At 33.8% G+C, this 19971-nt stretch overlaps 1 protein-coding gene and 1 long non-coding RNA gene across 2 annotated transcripts in view; one reads left to right on the top strand and one right to left on the bottom strand.

Moving 5' to 3' along the window:
* The window catches only part of LOC111425786 (L-lactate dehydrogenase-like), a 158352-nt gene that overhangs the window by 75770 nt on the left and 62611 nt on the right, over positions 1-19971 (bottom strand). The window lies entirely within an intron of this gene.
* Positions 18219-19092, top strand: LOC139432604 (uncharacterized). Its single transcript, XR_011642347.1, has 3 exons — positions 18219-18651; positions 18706-18901; positions 18965-19092. It is a non-coding gene; the product is annotated as an uncharacterized lncRNA (long non-coding RNA).

The raw sequence follows: 19971 nt of genomic DNA, 5'->3' as shown, positions 1-19971 counted from the left end.
ACAAAGCTAACATTTCTTAGCTGTAAACTAAACTATCCTTACATGATATGGTTTCAATTACCTTTTTATTAATTTTTGTTAATTAATATAATAAAAACTATTTAACCGATATTTGTTTCTGAGATATCTTGTCCTCGAGCTGTAAAACCGTAGTTTTGAGAAAATCGCGTTAGTTCGCAATTGCACGACCATACAATAAATCTTCCGTTTCTTCATGAAATAAGCTTTCCAACTGCTCTTTCCGGACATTCCGAACTTTTATGGACAGCGATTCGTTACATCGCTCTTGCCGAATGATTGATGACATACATTTTGGCACTGTGTCCTTCATTAAACAGGCTAGCCGCAATAAAAGCATAGATTTTGACTATTTTCAAGCCAAATTGTAGGTGCTTTGAAGTCAATCGCCAAACCGTCGAGTTGAGGCTTTCGTTGGCATTCTGAGTGTAGCCTCTAGCTAGCAAATTATCTTGAGAGACAGATCTTTATAAATTGCCAGTACATGTTTTTGCACATCTGAATGAAGTGCTAAAGGATGCTTCACTAAATGATTCGATCTAGTTGATTTAGCTTTTTGCCATTCGCACCAACTCTCAGCTCCTAGCGGACAGTACATGTTCGTCTGTATTCATATTCTATGTACTGTCTATATTTCGGCGAATAGCTATGCCATAATATGTAGCCCGTTTTCTTATTAGAGCATCTCTCAAACTGCCTATTCTCTTTTCAACATGTCCAATACATTTATTTTTGGTAACATCTAAATATTTTGAAGGTAACCCTTTTTTAAAGAATTTGCGAAGATTGTGCTTCAAGTAAAGCAGCTAATAGCGGAAATACTTGGAGTTTTGTTTTTATATTTTAGTATCGCATTCTTGAAATGCGCGGACTTACACGTCTCTTTAAACGAAAAATGGCGCAACTTTAACGAATAAGAAAAATTAATTAAAACAATTATATAAGAAAAAGCTTCGAGATAGAAGAGAGAAGTAAGGTTAAAAAAAATGTATAAAAAAAATTCCTGCTTTTAATACATACTATTTTCTTAAATTACTTCTTTTTGTACTGACTTAGGTATTGAAGATCTTCTCTATAATTACGTTAAACATCAGAAATCTCGTTACAAATCCTGGTGAAGATCGCTTAAGAGTTGTGCTGTTATCGGCATGGTTAAGAACTTGCAAAGAAGATATGCATGAAATATTCATTGGGTTACCCTTTCTGCAATCAGATAAATTAGAAATTCGCAGTTGTGCCGCAAAGAGTTGTCCGATTGGATGAGGGGAACCCTCCGTTGAAAATTATTAATATTCCGCGTCCGGCGATCTTTATATTGGAGGGCACCGGGCGTTGCCTTAATTAAAATAATTATATTTAGCCGTCCCCGATAAGATCTGGGTCTCTCTTATATTCTCTCTCTCTCTTGCAATATCATTCTTTATTTTTTTTTTCATCTCTGCGTCTCTTTTACTTGATTTTTTATTTTTGGTTTCATTATATATGAAGCTTTTTAAGCTTTTTGTTCTCCTGCCGCGGCAACACGAAGAAGTTGCGTGTGACGGAGAGAAAACTTTTGTCCGAATTGAGTTATTTACAAAAATTACCGAGGCGAAAGGATGAAAAGAGCTTTCGGAATTTAACGCGAATTAAAATAACTACGGTTTTCGTGGTAAATATTATTTGGTAAACAATTTTTTTCCAACGAAAACTTTATAAATACCCCGAGATGATAAATAAACAAAATTACTTCTTCATTTAAAAGAAATAGTTCCACATTCCAATTGGTTAATTTTTCTTTTTCGATTTCTAAGAAGTAAAAGAGCTGATGACTGATGCGTTTTCGTGACCAGTATCACCGAACACGTACAATACTCTTACCGCGTGACGACATAAAATGCCGTTCTAATCTTATCCAACAGCAGAAAAAGGAAGTAGTGGAGAGAATGTGTAGTTGAGGTGCCCGAGGAAAAGCCATTAGTTAGAACAAAAAAAAAGTTAATGAGAACCCGTCAAGATGAGGACGCCAAAAAATTTCGTCAGCAATAAGTGCTTTTCTCTTATAAAATTAACGTTAAAACAAAATTTATCTTCTATTTCATAACATAAATCACCCTGTATAAAAAAAACTTTTTTTATAATTTCAAATTAAATTTGGTGAATTTTTTTTGATTATTATATTATGAATAGTTTTTAAAACAAAGCAATTTTTATGAATGGCCCGTTTCCCCCCACGTGTTATTACAATACCCGACGTCATGAAAATGAGATTTTGGATTTAATGAACCGTGATGCTTGCACATTGTACTTTTGCATAACCATTTCCTCGATTTTCTTCGCGCCCTTGAACGTTAAAGGCGACTTGTGTATGTTCGTCGACGCATTCAAAACCCAACTTTATGACGCTGGTTGAACCATAATGGGACTCTTATTCGTTTTTGCACGGTAGCCTTGTGTCACGTTCGTATTATAAGAAGTTCCAGGAAGTACTTTTAAAATATACTTTTCAACACGCAAAGAAATTATTTATCCAGAGAGATCTAAAATGATTAATCGTTTTGAGAAAGGAACGGACAACTAAAACTAGAGCTAGCACTAACAGTAGAACTAACACTAGACCTAGAACTATCAACATTCTACATCGTGCGTTTCTTAAGATGGCTAAACCCGAATGTTTCTAGTTCTGGGTCTACTGTTAGTTCTAATGACAGTGCTAGGTAGCAGTAGATATTACTATTTTGCAAATTTTTATTGAACTAAAACTAGAACTAACGCTAAACCTAGAAATAGAAACATTCGGGTTTAGCCGTCTTAAGAGACGCGCATCTAAGTCCGAAGGTTTCTAGTTCCGAATTTATGGGTAGTGCTCGTTAGCATTAGATATCACTATGGTGCATATTTTCATTGAACTAAAATTAAAACTAAGACTAGACCTAGAACTAAAAACATTCGAAACTTTCTAGTTCTAGGTCAAGTGTTAGTTCTAGTTTTAATTGTTATTCATCACTAGATTGTTGTATATTTTTATTGAACTAAAATTAGAACTAACACTATACTAAGAACTAGAATTATTCGGCTTTAGCCGTCTTATGAGACGCACGGCTAAACCCGAATGTTTCTAGTTCTAGGTGTAATATTAGTTCTAGTGACAGTGCAAGTATAAAACTAGAACTAACAGTATACCTAGAACTAGAATCATTGGGGTCTAGCCGTCTTTAGAGACGTGCGGCTAAACCCAAATGATTCTATTTCTAGGTATAGTGTTAGTTCAACATAATAACAGTGCTAGTGTAAAACTAGAACTAACACTAGACCTAGAACTAGAAACATTCGGGTTTAGCCGCACGTCTCTCAAGACGGCTAAACCAGAATGGTTCTAGTTCTACGTTTTGTGTTAGTTCTAGTGATAGTGTTAGTGCAATACTAGAACTAATACTAGACCGAGAATGAGAAACATTCGGATTTAGCTGCACGTCTCTCAAGACTCTAGTTCTAGGTTTTGTGTTAGTTCTAGTTTTAGTTTAATAGAAATATGCAACATAGTGATATCTAGTGCTAACTAGCGCATCTTAGCACTATAGCTAGAATTAACACTAGAACTAGCAACATACGGGTTTAGCCGTCTTAAGAGACGTGTGGCTAAACCCGAATGTTTCTAGTTCTAGGTCTAGTATTAGTTCAATAAAAATATACAAAAATCTAGCGCTGAATAACGCTACGGCTAAACCCGAAACCTTCTAGTACTAGGTCTAGTGTTAGTTCTAGTTTTAATTATTCTTCAGAGCTGAAGTCACGAAAAGGCAAAACTCATCTCACCGCAAGGTAATAATGCGGAGTTTATAATTGAGCTTATAAATTAGTATCGACAATTGCCGTATTTGTGAAAAGATGCAGCAATTGAGCATATGGATGCTGCATACTTAAGAGACCTTAGGATACTCTGAGAAGCCCTAAAAATTTTAATGTGATGCTCTCAATTTGAAGTAGAACCAAACATAGCTCTAAATAATCAACGACATTAACACATTAACGTTGGGTTCAATATTGCACAGGGTAAAAATAGGTTCCATATTTTTATTTGTTTAAATTCCAGCTGCTGCATGCAAACTACAAAATTACTTCAGTTTTGTAATTTCCTTTTCAATAAAAAATGCTATGTTGTAATATTTACATTTACACAATTATTTATGAATTAACTTTCCTTTGCTCTTCTTTGGCCAAGGAGTTCACACCTGGTCCTGATTTCTTCCTGTGACAGACTGGTCATTTTAATCACATTAGTCTTTCTAGATGATTTTATTTTCTCCGCAGGTGTTATAATAGTAACCTGGCTCTTCTTAGCGTCTTCATATTTTGCATTGCGAGGAAAGACTAATTTCACCATAACACTTTGCAACTTAGCACTCCTTGTGTTACCTTTCTGTTTCAATGTATTTCTTCATTATCGTTAAAAATACTTTACAAATTATTCCAAATTATTTTTGTCGTTAATTTTTGAAGAATAAACTCAGCAATATTAAAAATTGGATATTTTTATTTAAGTCATAAGGCATATTCATAACAACACCCTAATTGCATTTTAGTTCAAAATATCTTTTTAATTAACTCCAGAAAAGTTAAAGAAATAGAATACCAATAATATAGAAACAGATTTTAAACATACAAGAGATTCCACTGGTCCAATTTGTGGTGAAATGCTTCCCACACTATTATCTTGATCTATCTTTGTAGAATTAAAAAAAATTAAAATAACAATATGATTTAAAAATTGATGGCGAGTATCCATGAAGCTGGAATGAATATGAAATAGGTAATAGTATTACAGCTTTATATTGCATCAGTGAAAATTGTTTCTGCATTTGCCCAAACAAAACAGAACTGAACTGTCACAAATTGTTTTTCGGCGAAAATATCTTCCCTTCTTTGGTAATTTAGGCTCCATTCGCGTCGTAAATCCATTCCTTGCATGTTGTATCTGAAATATGGACAAGACTAGGTTCTTGATGGTACCATGTTGGATGAACAAAATTATTTCTCTGAAAGAGGTGAGGCGTGTGTGTTAAATTACGTTTGCCCATCGCGGTACTATAATAATACTGTCAATTCGTTCGCCAATTCAAGGCCAATGGCTGTACAGCCATTCCTTAAAAAGTTTAGCGACAATTCTTGTACTCAATATCCATGCCTCATATTTGGCAGTTGAAGCGATTAATGTGGTTTCTTTTCTGGTCCATTGGAGTAACAAAACCACTGGACTTGTTACAACAGGTTTGCTGTGAACTGCGAAGACGAAAACCATACAATTAGGGGACTTTTTCGTATTTTGTTACACTTAGAATTGAAGCAACAAATGCAGATTTTCGCAGATGTAAAGGAATACGACATCATCAACTACATCGTTATTAATAGCACGGTAATTGATGGTCATGAATCATCTGAGCCATCAGCATCTTACATTTCTTGTGGTGGTAGTTTGGCTATAGTGATATCTTCAACTGAACTGTTAAGAACAATAGAAAAGAGAGAGTCGTGGAAATTCACAGCAAGCAACAATTTTGTTTTCATTGGAAAATATCGATCTCAAAGAACAACACAAAACTGCTGATAAGCATTTTTGTGTATCTACTTGCTCGAATTGCGATTTCGATGATCATTTATGAGTTTAGGGTGGTAACTTGCAGATCTCTGCCCTTTCCAAACAATTTTTTCTACGAACAGACGATCCACGATCTTCTGCAACCTCGTTCACACTATTTGTCCACTTAAAATCGCTGTTCAGGAAACCTAATATTTGCCCAATGATGTCGATCAAAGAATCAACAAGAAGAATGTTCGCTAACATGCATTTCAAAACAATGCCAACAACATGTGTTGTATTTTCCGCGATGACTTCAATGCTCTTTCAGTTGTTGTTAACGGGGTATCATCCTCATGTAGGTAAAAGATCGTACTAAAAACATTGCTTTTCAAATTAATGATATTAATAACAAGCAAGTTAGTACTGAACCTTGTGGAATTTTATGTTCGCAGGGTTGTATCCTAGATTCTTCACATCGATACTTTAGACACTTCTTCCACAGGTGGAAGACAGGTGGAGTACTTCTTATTCCATAATATGTTTTTCTAATAATATGGTATGATTTAATGTGTATTTTTAACGTATTCCTTATTGTCATCTGATTGATTTATTATTTTAGGAGTTCAATTAGGGCCCTTCCTATTGCCATATTGTGCAACGCCAAGAATCTGATAGTTTTCAAATAATACTGGCTGTATCTGTATTGGACCGAACGAATCGTCCTGCATCGTCCATACGAATCAATGAAATCACTTTTCACGCTCGGCAAATGTCCATTAGCATTGTGTATGGTGTTTATTGAAGTCTTTTGCGTTTAATTACGGTCCTATTTCCTTCTAATCGCTTTGTTATTTTCTATGCGCAATCAATTCCTACTATGTCGCCTATTCTATATTTTTGGTTATTTGTTTTTGAAACATAGTCATCTGCCAATTAATTGACTTTCTTTAATAAATTTCGCAAAATATGGTGTTTCTAGAATTTATAGTTTTTTATAGAATAGAAATGTTGAAATCATGAAATTTCAGTAAATAATATATTAAAATATAGAAATATGTTAATGTAACAAAATTATTGCAATTGAACAGATCAAAAAGTTTATATCACGTACTATACTTTATAATAGATAAAAAATTATTGAAAACAATATTTTGTGAAATTAAAAAAAAGGAAAAATATCTTTGGCGCTTCACAACATTTTATTATTTATTAAAGAGAACCCATTGAAATATCGACACTGTGGTAGGTAAAACAAAAGGGGCCCGCGCAATACGTGAGGGCCGCCACCCATCAGGGCGCGGCCGTGGGGCCATTACGGCCGCCGTGGCAGCCACCTTTAGTCGGGGGAGCCCCGGGCCCCCCGATATCGGTTATTGATGGCCGCGATCACGACGACCGAGACGGCGGCGAAAACGATCATCGCGCCCAAGCAATGATGAAGAAGAAGAAGAGGACGACGACTACGATGATGATGATGATGATGATGACGGAGGTGATGGTCGCGATGACAGCTAGCCACAATGATGTCTCAATCGGGCGGGGCGCGTGACGGCACGCTCTCTACTTCACCTTCTCTTCTTCCTCTCTACCTACAACTTGTTCTTCATCGCCTTCCTGTAACTCTTTTAACTTTTACCGATCGCTGCTTAAGTTTAGGATAGTTGGTACTGAAGAATCAGTAATTTAATGGATTTAATTTAATGGACTGTGGTTTATTTGAATATTTTAAATATTTTATCATATAAGTATATTTCTTCTTTTTATGTGGTAGCCATAAAGGAATTAATTACAGACTTAATTGGTTGGTCTTGTGTCCGTTCGATCGCCGACACAGCCGTCGTTTTTACCACTACACACGGCAGCCGAAGGCCCCGGCGATAATAAAAAGTTGGCGCGTCGCCCGGGGGCGTATCAGATTGCGCCCGAGACATTGTTTATAATTAATTAATTAGCGGGAGTGATGCGGCCGCGGGACCGCGCGTTTAAATTGCGCCGATATGGAAATGCCGTCGCTTTTTTTACGTCTTTATCTGCCCCGATTGGGGCCGCCGGTGGGCCGGTAATAAACTGCGAATAATTACGGCGAACGACCCCCTTATAGTTTACTTTTTTTACCTCTTCTTTTTCCTTCTTCCTTTCCATTTTATTTTTACCGCGACTTGATAAATGGCCCGCGAACCTCTTACTCGACCGCCGGCTATGTGCGAAGTAGTTTTCGCCTTTGATAGAAACTCACTAGATGCTAAAAGCACGATAAAACATGTTTGTAACTTAGAAGGACAAGTTTTAAATTATTATCGTTGACCAAAAAATTAATAACAACTTGTTGGTCACTTTAGTTAAAACAGAAAAACACATGTTTTGTTTTCAGTTTCAGTTTTTTTTTTGCAAAACATTTTCTGTAATGAACTCATCTCATTAAAGGTTCCTTGTGATTTAAACACAAGGTGGAAACGAATTAAGGAAATTGGCTGTTGCTAGAAAAATGGGTTTCTCAAAAACAATAAAGACAAATAGAGTAATTACCAAAATAGCATCCACTTTAACCTCCTTAAAAATACTGTGCATGAAATGAGTAAAGGTCCACCTGCAAATATCCGTGCAGAGGAAACACCGCCAGTAATGATAGCCCTTAACTTAACTGAAGTGGTTTTCTGGAATATTCGTTTATATTCGATTCCTGGAATATATTTTACAAATCTACCTTTTAAAACTTGGCAAATCCAAGGACAGTAGAATCTAACAGGAGTGCTACATCCATTGTTGTGACAACTTGCCCGCAAACTACGTCACAACATTTTCCACGCCCAGCTGTTGTTATGGTCTATTCGTTTGCTGTGTATTTTTAGAGGTTATATCCTAAACGTATTCATATTATTTTTGAAGTTTTATGTTTTTAGACATATTATTGTCTATCATATAACCTCTAAAAACGCAGACAGTTACCAGGCGTGGCAAATAGTGTGACGTAGAGTGCGGGCAACCAATCCCTAGTGGACTACGAAAATACAATGGATGTAGCAGTCCTGTTAGATTCTACTGTCCTTGGGCAAATCAAGAATCTGATTGTAATTTTAAAATTTATTCATTTATTTAGTGTAAATGTATTCGAAACAAAAATTATTCAATTCATACATGATGTAACCTATCTAGAAATAAAGATTCTTCTACAAATAAATATGAAGTTGTAAAACAAACCTCCCAAGTACTTAATCTAAGGGACAATCCAAGAAAAGCCTAATCATGGACAAAAATTGTTATGATAATTTTTCTGGAACAACTGGGGCAATGGAGGTTTCACTATGTCAAATACTTGGGTGACGGTGACTCCGAGGCTTAGCAAGCAAGTGAAGAGCCCTATGGTAAAGACATAGACTTAAGAAGGTTGAGTGTGTTGAAGATATTTATAAAAAGATGGGGCCAGATTAGACTCAAGGAAAAAAACCAAAAAGATACTAACTGGAATTGTACGAGATGGTTTGACGTAAAATCTAATCAAGCAACTGCAAAACACTATGGTTTAGCAATCACGAGAAATATCTGTAGAAGTGATGTGAACTGTCATATGGGCTTTGCACTTTCATGTGCTTTCTGAATTGATAACCATCGCATCAGCTTTGACCACATGATGTCAATATAACGCGGCCAAGCTCAAAACAATATTGATTTACCTAAAAACATCGATTTTTATCAAACCAATTTTCACTAATCTTATCTAAGCCTGAATTACTGTAAAATGAAAATTTTCAATATCCCAAAAAAAGAGGTTTTTGTGAGGTTTGAGGTTGGTATGATACTGGAACTGGCAAAAATATCACACAGCACTCAGGGATATTGAAAAGACAGCTTAATGATAAATATTAAGATGAAGAAGATGAGGTTCTACCATATTCATTTTATTATGCGTTTATTGTATGAATGAATAAAACATCAATTACCTATATAGGTAAAAAAACTGGCCGTTTCATCAACTAGCTTATTATAGGACCTATTAAGCCAGTAGATGAAACGGCCAGTTTTTGCTATTCTTTGAAGCTCTGTTAGAGTTATCAACCTCAAACTTTTTGTGCATAACCAATTTGTATATAATACAAGCTTTTTATATCTGTATAAAGAATAAAAATCACACAAATTATAAGTACCTGTAAAAGAATGTTTACAAAAATGCCAAAAATACTTCTTTCAAATTCTAGTTACGTGAAAAACTATGATCTGTTGCAAAACAGTTTCCAAAATATTGTAAATAAATCATATTCATAAATATGTTAAATAATTACTTTCAGCTAACTTTCTAACTATTTTGACAAAACATATAAAATTAATATATTGTTCAGTTCTGTTACTTGAATCGAATGTTACTTAGCTGCCCTGAATTTATAAATCTTTGGTTTTTATCAAAAAGCTTACTGAACGGATGCCAAAATCAAACCTGATATCACGTAAGTTTTCTAAAAAATTTAAGTTTAAGGTTTCAGCTAATTTGCACGACCGTTACTGATTCACTCCGTTCAGTCTTCAGCTCGTTAATAATCAGAAAAATTCCTGACAGTTTTTTTTATATTCTTTCCAGTTTTGTGATTAAAACACATCAACAGAATGCTACAGATACATTTACTGCTCATATTATGGAAATTAACTTTGTAGTCAGGGGAAATAATAAGCGTCGTATAAAGTATGTTACGAATGTGTTGTAGATCTTAGAAAATGGTCAAAAAAATGAGAAAGAAGGTTTAGATTTCCTATTCCAATGACCAATGATATGGTTTTGTACCATTGGTGTTACAAGTTACAGTTTATAAAATAAAAGCAAGGTATCGCAGCCATCCGTTTGCCATTCTGCCAGTAGACCACTGTCAGAATCTTTCTGTCCCTAAACCGCCAGACAGTTTTAAAAATGTTATCCTAAATAAGTATATTATATCGGCTGATGCAAATAGTGATATGTCTGTGTCAGAAGAAAACATTGATGATGAGTGTTTACTTAAACAGAACTAAACTATTTAGTTAAGAATTTGGGCTTAATAAAGAAGAAAGTTGTACTACTTGCCTCCATATTAAAGGAAAAGAACTTGTTGTCAGCAGGTACTAATATTCATGTATATAGACGAAGAAAGAAGAAAGTTACAAATGAGAATTTTGATATCGTTTTAAATAAAATAAACTATTGTGCTCGTGCTTAGCAGATATGTAATATAAAACTGTCAATAGCATTTACGATATACCCATGTTTCTTATATGAATGGGACAGTAGAGTACAGAAATAACATTGGTCTAGAATAAAATTTGCGTGTACAAAACATTCTGTGCATGGGGTGGAGATATGGAGATGGAAAAATCAATGGGGGTTGGGGTTGGCTAGGAAGACTCCGGGATATATAATCAGCGGTGCGTTTTGAGGAAAGGGTTCAAGGTATAAGGCAGACAGATTGAGGCAAGTAAGGGGCGTTATGGGCAGCGAGAAAGGGAGGAATAGTACAGAAAGATGAGCTATTCAACAGAAGAAGTGAACAGGAAAAGAAAACAGGGGATTGAGATGTGAAAATACCTGGGGAGCAGGGACAGGGATGTGGGAATGTAAGAGAGAGGGGTAAGGGAAAGCAGGTACAATCCAAAATATAGTGAAATAGTGTACCTGATGATGGAGGAGTAGGAAGAGAAGAGGTTGCCAGGTGAGAAGTGGGATGCATACTGTGTAGCGAGGGCTGGGAGTCTTTACACCATCTGCTGGTGGAGTATAGTGAGTTGAGGGAAGACGTGATGGATTGGAAGCAGGTGTTGGGGGAGAGGGTGGAGAGAAAGAGATGGATAGGGGAGGTGGTAGCAGCGAGGCGATGTGGGAACACAAGGAGAGGCTGGTTAAAGGGATAGTAATTAGATAAGTTATAGTAATTGTATAAGTATTGGTATATTATAACCTGATGGGAAGGCAATAAATTATTATTAAACATTTTGTGCCAGAACCTCGTGGACCCGAAAAACATTTTGCTGTCACCTCAATATGTAAAATTATAACTAACAAACATGTTGTAAAAACTTTAGATAAAGATGAACATTGTTTAAAGTATATCTGCAAGAAGTTTCCTCATCTGTCAGAAGCAAAATTGAAAGATGTATTTATTTTGTTTGATATACGAAAATTAATGTCCGTTTCCAACTTTGAACAAATAATTGTAACTGAGGGAGGCTTGGGTATCATTCAAGCAGATTGCTATCAAGTTCTTAGGTAACAAAAAGGATCCGGTTTATGTTTCTATAATTACCAATATGCTGGAAAAGTTTGAATAGTGAGAATGTTTAATGATACACTGTTTGTACAGTTACCTGATATCAGTGATTATAACAAGATTATGCCTAAAGAGGTAATTTTTGCAATACTGTTTAGGTTAATGTTCAGAATGTTTGTTTTGCAGAATGTTTGTGTTCTGGAAAAACCGGCTGTCTTAGTTATTCCTAGGATAACTCATAAAATTGTCTATTTGGTCTGTTCAGAAATAACAAGCATCTCGTAGTTTCTATTATATCACTATATAATTTTTACTTTTACTTAACGTATGTCACGTTAAGGGGCGTGCAAATAAAATGCAGATTGGCACATCCGAATGCTATTTAAATCTGGCTCAACTGAACAGCAGTTATATAAACAGTTCTTGATGTCACGAAGATATCAAAGTCTACAACGGCATATAAACGTTTCTCAGGCGTCATTGTATGGCAAGGGGTTACTAAACGAATCTTTTGAGAAGTTTAACCCAAGATCGTGACGTATAATTTTCGTAAATGTTTTCACTGATTTTCACAAATTTTCTTGTTCTCATTTCTATGACGTAACATAAATTAATTTAAGTTCTGGATCTAATTTTTCCTTTAGATTGACCAAAGAATTTTTTTTAGAATAGCATTTAATGTAATAAAATTTTCTTGTTTAGAATTGTTTTTAAAAGATGTTTTCAAGTTTGTACCCCTTTATTATATTTCTGTAACCATGCAATTATCAGAGTCAACAAGCTAGATAATTTCAACCACATTGTTGGTTTTTGTACGGAAGCAGTTTGTCGTTTCTTCAAATTAAAAAAAAATTATAAAATAGAAGGTTACTTTATATCACTCTGTATAATGAATACTTGTATGCTGTATCTCGGTTTGGGCTCATTTATTTTTAACATTCCCAAGTAAATTTTAAATTACGTATTATAGAGGTTAGGTACTGTTGTTGTTTTTGCTTCGGAATAATTTAAAACGTTAGGTTCCACAGTTCCGTGTAAAACGCAGTCTTGAGGCTTCGCCCCCTTTAGCAAAAGCTGGTACTGTTCGTCGTTGTTGGAACTCGTTTTCCCACAAAACCAGCTCGCGTGCGTCCGCACAATGTACGGTTCCTTCTTCTTTTCGTTCCTTCGCCTCTTACCTCTTCTTCTTCTGGTGCTTTCCGACTTGCGTTACCATCCGTTACCGGCCGCTCACGACGCCACCGCCGACGTCGCGAATACGTTTTCCGTGTCGTACGCCTTTAACGTATAACTCTTCCTTTGCGTATGAAACCCCTGGAAGCTAATCGTGAATTATGCTTGCAAAACCTAGAGCTCCATTTCAAGAATATATTTATGTCATAGATACCAAAAAGAACTTAATCTAAAGAAAAGTAAAATTTCTTACTTTACACTCATTTCGAATTTAATACTTCATCATCAGCCAAATTTACATTTTACAAGATATTGTAACTAAAAAAAATATTGGTAATAAATTATTGTGTTTTCGGAGGAATTCTTTTGGAGAAATGTTGGGAATCCGTATTTCGCATCATATTAAAAGTAACGTAATATTGGGAAAGAAGGGGCGCTCGCGAGAGAGCAAAATGAATCGCCGTCGCGCTAGATTTATTGGGACCGAGTATAAATACTTTACAATACCAGTTTAAGATACGAAAGGATGGTGTTGTCAAGTAACGGAATTTGTCGGCCGAAGATATATGGAGTAGAACCACCTGGCGGCCGCGCCAGCAAACTCCGGGAAGCGGAGAAGGAAATATCATTCTTGGACTGTAAATGCGTTTTTAAAACGACATATCCAACGTCATCCGATGAGAAGACATCCACAGATCCATACATTCACATTAGATCAAATCGAACGATTGTAAAATCAGTTCCAAAGAAGTTATCGTCATAAAGACGTCATTTTATTACATAAGTTCTCAACCAATCAATCAAGTTATGAATTTTCTTCTTGACTTCTTTGGTTATAATAATTTATTTACGGTGTTTAGTCGATCGTAAATGCCAAAAAAGGGATGTTGTGAAAGAGAAGTGTATATTCTACTAAAAAGGCGCCGCGTCGTTGATCGTAAAATCCGGATAAAGTGATTTCAGAAAATTTATTTATACGATTTCTTCTTCTTCGTTACTTTAACGACATCTCCTACCGTTTTAGATTCTTATAATCTTAAAAACATTCACATCCAAAAAGTATATTAAACAAGTCTGAATAAAATAGTTTTCTAAAGCAAATAAGTTTTTTTTTCTTGAAACTAAGAAAGTAACGTGATCCAATGAATGTTACGCAGGTGCTCTTAAGATACGTTACGTTTCAACTTGGAGAGTGTAGGATTTCTGAATAAGCTGGACACGTGTTGGTTTTAACGGGTTTCACTAGAAGCTCGAGATCGATCGCTATTATATATCTTTTAAACGTATCGAGTGTCGTGGCTGTTGATCAACCGTTAGCTTCTAAGTACTTTAACTAGTTACAACAAACCGGATGTAATAAGAATACAAGATGGAAAGTGTATCGATGTAGAATTAAACTAAAATAGAAGTCGAAGTAATTATGATTTAATGAAAGATAATATGATCATATGTTTTCTTTAAACAGTTTAAAATCATTAAATTGCTTTAAGATTATTGATTAAGATTGAATATCATTGATGACACCTTAGATGACCTTTCTAAGATCAATAGTGTTGGAACAAAATTTTTCTGATCTTAAAATGTTCAATTTTGTATCAGAATCGTTGATTGTGGGCATTTTTATCAAAGTTTTTGTAGAACTTTTTGGCAGATGTAAATAAAATATGTAACATGTTAACCCATTTATAAAATCTGAAGCCACGGCAAACCTAGGAGTTTTATGTTCATGAAGAAAATAATGAAAGAAGGAAATGATTAACTGAAGCCACTTAGAGTTTCATACTTTCAAAAGAAATTCTACTTCTTTTTGCAGTACTTAGATCATCAGCATTTGAATTGAAGAAACTAAAAAACTTTATTGATAATAAATTTGTGATTAGCACTTGAAGTAGCAATAATTTTTGAGTAGTCGTTCTATAGATTCGATCGTTCGGGAGAAAAGAGTCGCTTATCTATTAATGTATAATTAAGGTATTTCTGGCATGTGGACATTTTTGTTTGAAATCAAATGTTACATGCTTTGGCATAGTTTTCTATTTTGTAAGTAGGAAAGTTTTGCAAGTAAATGTCTTGCTCATTTTTGATATTGAATTCTACATATAACTTGTAATCTTCATTACAGAAATAAAGAAATACCATAATACGTTGCCATTCTGATCTGTCAGACGTCGCACACTTCCAGTTTTACATACCAAGTGTTCTAATATTCTCCTTCACATCATACTCCCATCGTTTCTTTGGCTTTCGTTTAGCTGTCTATTTTAGCCTGGATTTCTTCAGCGACATTATTTGTTTCATTTTCTCTCGTTCCATAACATATAGAGAATGTCTGGGTCTTCTTCGAGATCTTCTTAACTCCATATATTTTGTTATGGATTCGTTGAGTACATTTTGTATTCTGCGTAAGCATATAGCAGTTTCTTTACCAGCAGTCTTAAGAGACCCACGGCTAAACCCGAATGTTTCTATTTCTAAGTCTATAGTCGAGCCGTCGAATTTGTGCAGTGATAAATCACCGTGACAGGTACTTACAAAAAAAAGGGGTAGTCGGTTCCTTCGTTATGTAACCGCCTACTCCCACCAGGGTCTATAAGGCGCAGCTACACTATACGAGAATAAACCTATCTTTACAGTCAGATAAGAAGTTATGAATACCGTTCACAGTGCGTCGGCGGCTTTTATTATTTTTTTGTCTCCAGTAACGCGCTCAGTGCGCTACCCCCAGAAGGGGTGTGGTCACCTACTTTGACGAATCCGGACAGGGCGACCGACGATGTGAGAAATTTACCTACTTGTCACGGTGATTTATCACTGCACAAATTCGACGGCTCGACTATAGTTTTAGTTCAATAAAAATATACAACAATCTATCACTGAATAACAACTAAAGTTAGAACTACCGTCTTTGATTTATACAGCGGGATCTTGTCTTTATAATAATATTAATTGTGTAACATAAAAATATTTTGTTCATTATATCCGAAATCCGTTCTAGCGAGGTCCGTTATAAGAACGTTTCGTTATATTGAGTTTTTAATGTATTTCTATGATTGAAAATTATGTAATTTTTATTTATTGAAAGTAAAAATAACAAAAACGATTGTTGATATTTTCAACCCGATATACAATAGAACAGACGTTGAGTTAAATAATTTGGAAGTAGAAAACAATAGTATATAGAACAATATGCCATTGTTTTATATGAAGTAGAAATAATGTATCAAATGAAAGCTTCATTGAAAGGAACAGCAGAAGAAATAGCTATGGTTCATTCTGGTAGAAGAAATAGAAAAGAGAACGGAAAATAAAAATTATAAAACCAGGTAGTAATTACACGGTGAAAATCTCATCAAAATCTAAGCAAATTTGTCTTGGTTCAATTTATAGATATCGATACCTATAAAACAATAATCATCTTTAACGAATTCTTAATATGATTGATTTGCTATTAATAATCGCAATTATAGTACATAATAACTATACCAAGTTATTATAATTAACATGGGAAAACCATTTTAGGCTATAAAAAGATTCTCGCATCAATCTATAAATAAATGTGCAATTATCTTCTAAAACCCGTATTGAATTATTTAGATTGAATGAAACAACATAAGTACCTCATTTACTGCTAATTTATTACTATACACATTTGTTTTTTTCATTTTACCACATAATGATAACTATAAAAGCATATTTTCATTTTTGTTATACATAAAAGTACTTGATAGGTTATCTATATCCATTTCGTATAAACAAGCTTATCTTTGGTATATTTACCATATCGTTTTGCAAAATTATTAAAATTAAACTCAGTCAGAGTCCATGTGTTGAGCACAAGTGGAAAAATTGAACTGAGGGGACATGAAATTTGGTTGGGTAAACGATAGCGCATGCGTTACAATTATTTAAGAGATGTGGAAAATTAGAAGTCATCTTATAAATTTAATGAAATGTCTGAAATTATTAAGATCCTCAACATCGTTCATAAGTTGATTATTGTGATTATTAATATGAATGTAGTATTCCTCTAAAAGATCTAATTCTTTAGATTTATGGAAGTTCTTGATAAGTTTCAGATTACTAATATCTATCTTATGGTTAAATTTGTGGATGTGTTTGTAAATCGCAGAACTTTCTTTTGTTAGGTGTTCTTTAAATCTGGTAAGTATATTACGTCCTGTTTGTCCAATGTAAAACATATCACACTCGGAACATTTTATTTTGTAAATGCCACTCAGTTCCTTCTCTGTAAATTTATGTTTATTGTTAAAGAGATGTTTATAAATTTTATTTTTTGAGTTAAAAGAAGCAGCGATGTTAAATTTTGAAAGGTTTCGATTAAAAGATTTTGTTAGGGAGGGTTGAAAAGGTACAGAAATAAACTTTTGGAATTGTTTAAAGTGAGGATATATCAATTTATTGATATGTGATTTGTGAACGTTTAGATAGATGTTTTGTAATTCGGTAATAGTGAAATTATTATTTAGTCCTATTTTAATGATTTTCTGAATTTCTAGGATGGTGTCTTTTTCTCCAATATCTGGAGTCTTGGCTGACATTTTCGTGAATAGTTTCGAAACTGAATTTTTCTCTAATAAATACGTCTTGTTCACGAAAGATATAATTTTCTATGCCAGGTACGTGGACGATATCTTTATTATTTTTAATGGAAACCCCGCAAAATTGTCAGCGATATACAACATAATTAACAATATAAATAATTTACAGTTCACAATCGAAACAGAAGATAATTTTACCCTCAATTTTCTTGACCTGCAGATCTCCAGAAATATTAAAGACAACTGTTTACAATATAACATTTTCCGAAAACCTACCACTTTAGATAACATCATTCCGAGTAATTCTTTTACATGCTATCAACAAAAAACAGCAAGCTTTAGATTTTTCTTTAACAGATTATATATATACCCCTTAATGAAAAAGACACCATCCTAGAAATTCAGAAAATCATTAAAATAGGACTAAATAATAATTTCACTATTACCGAATTACAAAACATCTATCTAAACGTTCACAAATCACATATCAATAAATTGATATATCCTCACTTTAAACAATTCCAAAAGTTTATTTCTGTACCTTTTCAACCCTTCCTAACAAAATCTTTTAATCGAAACCTTTCAAAATTTAACATCGCTGCTTCTTTTAACTCAAAAAATAAAATTTATAAACATCTCTTTAACAATAAACATAAATTTACAGAGAAGGAACTGAGTAGCATTTACAAAATAAAATGTTCCGAGTGTGATATGTTTTACATTGGACAAACAGGACGTAATATACTTACCAGATTTAAAGAACACCTAACAAAAGAAAGTTCTGCGATTTACAAACACATCCACAAATTTAACCATAAGATAGATATTAGTAATCTGAAACTTATCAAGAACTTCCATAAATCTAAAGAATTAGATCTTTTAGAGGAATACTACATTCATATTAATAATCACAATAATCAACTTATGAACGATGTTGAGGATCTTAATAGTTTCAGACATTTCATTAAATTTATAAGATGACTTCTAATTTTCCACATCTCTTAAATAATTGTAACGCATGCGCTATCGTTTACCCAACCAAATTTCATGTCACCTCAGTTCAATTTTTCCACTTGTGCTCAACACATGGACTCTGACTGAGTTTAATTTTAATAATTTTGTAAGTTTCGAAAGCTTCTCGCACCCCCCTTTTTTAACCCATTCTCTCTTTTAGCGGTTTTTAAAAAATGGAATAGTGTGTTGTGTTAATTTTGATAGAAAAGTATTTTCTTAACTATAAAACACGTGTAGATCGATACTTTTTTGGAGATAGATATTCTTTTAAGAAAAGTTTTCTTGAAACTTTATTCTGTTGATATGTCCTTGATTCATTTAACGAAACAATTAATTTTAACTCCTCAACATTGACGGTAATTATAACTTTCTTTATGTCTAAAAAAAATCTATAACTAACAACATTTCGATACTTCCAGTCGTGCCCGATGAAGGAATAAGATAGTTCCGAAACATGTAGCACCGAATTTAAAATAAAATAAACCATTTTCATCGTTAACCCAGAGTTTTATTAATATGTATATCAACTATTTTAGTATCTAAATAAATTGACGGTAAATATAATCTTGATAATTTTAATAATGTTTAGTTAATTTTAATGTATTCTGTGAAATAACCTTATTTTGATATGTTATAATATTTAATTGAGACACTCTTTCATTTTTCAATTTTACATTTTTTGTAGTAAATATATGTTGTAATAACCATATTCGAAATACGATAACTCGTATTGCACCGTAAGCACCGAAAACAAAGAAAAATAAATATTTTCATCATTTAAACAGAAAGGAATTTTCTTTTTCTATTATTTTAATAGAAACATTCGGGTTTAGCTTAAGACGGCTAAACCCGAATGATTCTAGTTCTAGGTGTAGTGATAGTTCTAATGCTAGTGTTAGTTCAAGTTTTAGTTGTTATTCAGCGTTTGATTGTTATACATCTTTCATTGAATTAAAACTAGAACTAACACTATAGACCTAGAACTAGAAACATTCGGGTTTAGGCACACGTCTCTTAAGACGGCTAAACCTGAATGTTTCTAGTTCTAGGTCTAGTGTTAGCTCTAATGCTACTGTTAGTTCTAGTTTTAGTTACATTCCGTTCCCCGTATTAACCCGTTATATCGCGGTTTTACAGTATTTAATTTAATGTTGCTGAATCTTGTGCGATGAATCACAACAGACCAGCAAGAAAATATTATTAAACTGAAATTTCTTTTTTAACGATTATCAAACATAATAAATAAAGTTTACTTTTATTTTAAGAAGATATAAATTATTTTTTTTTGTTACACCCCTTGTAAATTGTATAAATTGATTATTCCAATACAAAACTTGTATAAGTCACAAGAAGTACATCGTTTCCTTCCTTGTGAGATAACACCGTTACACGCGCTTATTACAGTCCGATTGTCGCCCATACGTTT

Source organism: Onthophagus taurus, chromosome 1 (genome assembly GCF_036711975.1).
Source record: "Onthophagus taurus isolate NC chromosome 1, IU_Otau_3.0, whole genome shotgun sequence".
Taxonomy (NCBI): Eukaryota; Metazoa; Arthropoda; class Insecta; order Coleoptera; family Scarabaeidae; genus Onthophagus; species Onthophagus taurus.
The sequence above is the reverse complement of the archived record's forward strand: the minus strand, read 5'-3'. Positions and strand labels throughout refer to the sequence as shown.